We start from the raw sequence: 6,000 nt of genomic DNA, 5'->3' as shown, positions 1-6,000 counted from the left end.
TGTCTATCTTTTAAAAGTAATGTGCATATGTATATATTATATATAATCAGTCTAAAAGGGTTATATATATATAATGACTGAATAAATAGTCCACGATTAATCTTACAGGGCGATGGATCATGTAATATAATTCTGTACACTACAAAAAATAATATATAACAAGTCAACATCACCATTAAATAACTATAAAATGAACAAATATTAGATATTTCGGATAACAGATATCCTTCTTCGGTAATAGCACGATGTAAAATGAATCATGTCAATATATTCAAATTGAGACACTATCAAAATCTTGAACGTTTATACAATTTAAGCGGACACCACAGACGCTGGTACAATTCTAAAATTTCCAAACACGGCGCAAAGATTACAAAGATATGCTAAATAAAAATAGTTATGAGCGATGTGAACTGGCTTAACTCTAAAATTCCAAAGGTTGTGACAGTTTAGATGTGCTAACTGCATGGACGGCAGTCCTCAAACAAAAAAGTCAAAAATGCCCTAACCGATCTAAGTTGGTATAATATTTCAAATTTGACAACGGTAGGGCAATTGCAACAGAAACTACATATTTAAGCCTCCCAAACGAATAGCAGTTTATAACAATGATTAGAAAAATAAGTTTTATCTGAAAAGGTAAAATAATTGAACGTGGCTACGTACTTATACATCCATCCCAAATGAATGGAGCCCTGTAATTTAAACTGGCAATTTAAAATAAATCTTCAAACTGAAAATTCTAAGCCAGTACGGAAGCCGGAGTTACTGGAAACAAGTGATGAAAGGAATATGAGTGACTCATTCTATGTTTTTTCATGTATTCCCTCTGGGGAAACTGTCCTTAACTTTCTTATCCAAAATTTTTCCCGTGCGACCTTCGACCAACCCTCGTTGTTGTCTATGATTGTGATGATAAGGTTTTTGAGATCAGCTTGGGCGTGCCCAGGTGATTTCAAATGACGACTTACGGGTAGGTGGTGCTTGCAAGTGTAGTCACTTCGATGACCATTCATGCGTTTGATGAATGGCTGCTCTGTCTCACCAACATACTGCATGCCACATCGACACTGAAGGAGGTATACAACATTCTGGGTTTTGCAAGTTATATTGCAAAATATAGTGTACACAGACCCAGTCGAGTGGCAAGTAAATGTTTGAGTATTTAGTATTTGTTGACAAGTCAGACAACGTCTGACTTGACAACTATTATAATTCCTTAAGTTAAAACTAATCTACTAAGAGGATTTATTACGTTCTATAAAGTAAGAAAAGTAATGGTCACCGTTTGATCTTCAACAATGAGCAAAGCCCATACCACATGATAGCAGGAAAAGCAAACAATATTTGAATAAACAAAAATAAAAACATGTTAACTTCTACTTGCATCGAAATTGTTAAATGTTTTATTTTTTTTGTCCCCCATTTATCTTCACGAAGAGGATATTGTTCGCCGGAAAACGTTTTAAAAAAGTACAATTGTTTACACCACTAAGAACAAAGATATAGTTTATACGTAGTGAGAATACTTTACCATTGTTTGATGCTAACCATAATAAAATTGCCTCTTCGCTTTGCCAATTAGAATATGCTTGCGAGTGTGTCAACTGCTATCAAAATGCACGTAGTGAAATCTACTTATGAAGGACTAATTTTCAGGAAGTTTTCATGATTTATAGGATTACGACCTTACAACCAGTAACGCTCGTTTTGCGACAGTAAAATATTGTTAAACGTATTTGTCAACAAAATAGTCGGATTTATATGAATGCTCTCAGCTTCAAATGTGAACACCGAACGTTTCAAGCTTCTGATACTCCTCAGATTAAAATACAATTAAATAAAAAGAACTTTTTTAGGCAAAATAATGTAATTTGTAACTGTCTCGCCTGCGACTAGAATGCGAGACATATGGATTGTAATCTGGCTGCGACGGAACCTATATCAGAAGGTAGAACACCTCGATCCTGGATGATTCATACCTTATATATAGTGTTAAACACTATATCAGAAGGTAGAACACCTCGATCCTGGATGATACCTTATATATAGTGTTACGAACCTATATCAGAAGGTAGAACACCTCGATCCTGGATGATACCTTATATATAGTGTTACGATCCTATATCAGAAGGTAGAACACCTCGATCCTGGATGATTCCTTATATATAGTGTTACGATCCTATATCAGAAGGTAGAACACCTCGATCCTGGATGATTCCTTATATATAGTGTTACGATCCTATATCAGAAGGTAGAACACCTCGATCCTGGATGATTCCTTATATATAGTGTTACGATCCTATATCAGAAGGTAGAACACCTCGATCCTGGATGATTCCTTATATATAGTGTTACGATCCTATATCAGAAGGTAGAGCACCTCGATCCTGGATGATTCCTTATATATAGTGTTACAATCCTATATCAGAAGGTAGAACACCTGGATCCTGGATGATTCCTTATATATAGTGTTACGATCCTATATCAGAAGGTAGAACACCTCGATCCTGGATGATACCTTATATATAGTGTTACGATCCTATATCAGAAGGTAGAACACCTGGATCCTGGATGATTCCTTATATATAGTGTTACGATCCTATATCAGAAGGTAGAACACCTGGATCCTGGATGATTCCTTATATATAGTGTTACGATCCTATATCAGAAGGTAGAACACCTCGATCCTGGATGATACCTTATATATAGTGTTACGATCCTATATCAGAAGGTAGAACACCTCGATCCTGGATGATTCCTTATATATAGTGTTACGATCCTATATCAGAAGGTAGAACACCTCGATCCTGGATGATACCTTATATATAGTGTTACGAAGTTGTCGTCTGTCTTATGATATATGTCCATTGTCCTTGAACTAATTGTCATTGTTCATTGACTGCTTGGACGAAATATATTCCTTGATCACTTATTATGAGTAATAATGTACCTATGTTTGCATGGTATTTGGGTTCTCTTCAACGTATAAATGTCCTTCACTTTACTTCGACATTATTTCATGGAACATGATGAAGGTTGAAGTTAAGTTGCGTGGTCAAGTCCGTTTCTCAAATACTATAAGCAATATGTCAACTATATTTTGCGTTTGGAATGATTGTAAGGTGTACATGTTCGACTGTCAGGTTTTATCTTACCTTGACCCTTATTTCATGGTTCATTGAACAAGTTTTAGTTTTTGTGTTTTATTAATTTCTCAGGTACTATAAGGTATAGGGTTATTTTATATAATATTGGTATATGGCATTATTTGTAAGGTTTAACTGTCTGTCTTGCAGGCTTCATTTGACCTTGACGCATTGGTTAAGGTTAAGTGTTCATTGAATGTCAGTTCATCATATACTGTAAGTGGTAGGAATACAGGCAAAAACAAACGCAAGAACACTTTATAATCACGGGGAAACGCGAGGATACAAGTCGTTACAACATTTAAACCATAGAATAACAACGAACATCTTCCATTAACAACAGCAAAAATACAAAATTCAATTCTGGTATTCATTATATTGTGCATTACATTTACGGAGTGTAAATTTTAATCTTTCCTCCTAATAACTTTGTTTGCGCAGTTTCTGCGTTAAAAAACACACTCCTGCGATTGCTATAGAAGTGATAAGTTTATCGCTACAAAACCAGGTTCAATTAACAATTTTCTACATTTGAATCTAGGAATATGACAGTTGTTGTCCATTTGTTTAATGTATTTTATCATTTGATTTTGCAATTTGATTAGGGACATTCCGTTTAGAATTTTCCTCGGAGTTTCCTGCAAAAAAAAGCACGTATACTGTGGTTATGCACGAGCATACCGTATCAGTTGGGATATGTAAACAGATACAATAGAGCAGACTGTATGTTACTGTTGAGAAATGGGAAATTGATAACATGAATTGAGAAGTTAAAATCATCCCGTTGGTCATAGATTTTATTGTGAAGTCGTCCATTTGTGTCATTATTGAGGAAACAATCAAAAGTAAAACTCCGAGGAAAATTCAAAACGGAAAGTCCCTAATCAAATGGCAAAATCAAATGATAAAACACATCAAACGAATGGACAACTGTCTTGGTATAGACAATTTCAAATGTAGAACATGGTGGATTGAACAGGATTTTATAGCGCTAAACTTCTCACTTGTATGATTCTCGCATCAAATTATGAAGCAATCGTTCTTGTATCAGTAGTATCCTTAATTTCAAGTTCACTGGGATATGAGATGCAAGTACTGACTTAAAAATATGGGTTCAAAATTCTGCGGGTCTATATACAATAAAATCTAACCATTTTGGACCACTTTCTAGAATGTTGTCAGATAATTTAAAGCGAGGCGGAAGAAAATAAATGTGGATACAAAATATTTCGAAAGATGTGTTTGAGTACATCTAATATGTTTCCTCTTGCAATAGTATTAGCGGTAATACATTTGACTATTCTATCCTTTACAGAAGTATTAACTGTTTCAAAATAAAGCATTTATTTCAAGAATTTGTCATTCTTTGTTGGATAAAAATAAATGCCAATGTAGATGTATAGATTCTACCACTGCATCGACTGTAATACGATATTTATCCACTCGAGACAGTTAAAATTTTCAAATTTAAAACGCGAGGCTTGCCCGAGCGTTTTAAATATTAAAAATTTAACTGTCAAGAGTGGATAAATATCGTATTACACGAGATTTGGTGGTGGAATCTGTTTCTCTAATTATTTTCTAACATTATGCAGGCAAACTTATTCCTTCTTTTCGAATGATCTGCACAAAGATGTGTTCTTTCTATGTAACGTCATCAGGCATGGTCGCCTTTTTTTTTATGCCGTCACAATAGGAAATTCAGAGGAAAGCAAGAAAATTCGACGTCATAATCGGATTTTAACCAATGAAGTACTGAGATCAAACGAACCACACGTTGATTAAATTCTTTTTATACAATGGGTGCAGAAAGGGATAAATTGACGAAGAATTAGAGAAACAAGTATCTTGTTTTAGGGAGGGAAATCGTATTTTCTTAAATATCACTCTGATCCAAACAAAAATGTCTTAATCCCTTGATTGATATCATAGTTAATTCAATTGGAGGAAGTGTTTTGCAACTATTGATCAATGTGTTCCTATATTCTATTCGTGTCAATCTGAATACACACAGAAGCTTTTTAGCGAGAATAAAGAAACGAGCATTATCCTTCAACTTTAGCTATAGAAATAATGTCCTCACAATAAATAATTCAAAACGTTTAAATGAGGGATACAACAGATACAGTTAATTCTACCTCATAGCTTGATACATATTTAGAAAATTGACAATAAGGATAGTTTGAGATAAACATTTACGATAAAAGAGGTGATTTTTGCTTCAAAATTGTGAAATTTCCATTTCTATGCAGCAACATACCAACAGTGCATGCATAACGCATATGAACCTCCTAGTTTGCTATCCAGCTATTTAACCAGAAGTTTCAAGGAGTTAACTTGAAGTCATCGTTTCAAAAAAATATCAATTCTTCTTTAATAGTTAGTAGATATAGGAAGATGTGGTATGAGTGCCAATGAGAAAACTCTCCATCCATTTAGGACATTTTAATAATAAATCTTTTCAAACGAATTCGCTTGTTTGTGTCTGCTTGTATAACAATGCGCTAGTTTCGAGTGAAAATAGTTACATCAATGCAGCATCGCGTTTATGTAACCGCAATGAAGGCTCTACATGGTGCGCTTAGTTTTTGTCCAAAAACAATTTCGAGGCCAAATGATCGGAGAATTCAAATCCTAAAATAACTGATGATCACAAAATCAAATCATTCTATTCTTTTCAAACATAGTTACCAAACACTTTTATGTCGGATATTAATTTTCAAGGGCGGGTGAGCATCCAGTCGCAAAAGAATTAATAATTCTTTACTGACAATTGAGTATCAGTATCATGTTTACAAATCGTCTACAAGGAAGACAACAGTCGTTATCTAGATGTTGAAACATAAATTTT

Source organism: Mytilus galloprovincialis, chromosome 1 (assembly GCF_965363235.1).
Source record: "Mytilus galloprovincialis chromosome 1, xbMytGall1.hap1.1, whole genome shotgun sequence".
Taxonomy (NCBI): Eukaryota; Metazoa; Mollusca; class Bivalvia; order Mytilida; family Mytilidae; genus Mytilus; species Mytilus galloprovincialis.
Note: the sequence above shows the minus strand (reverse complement) of the source record.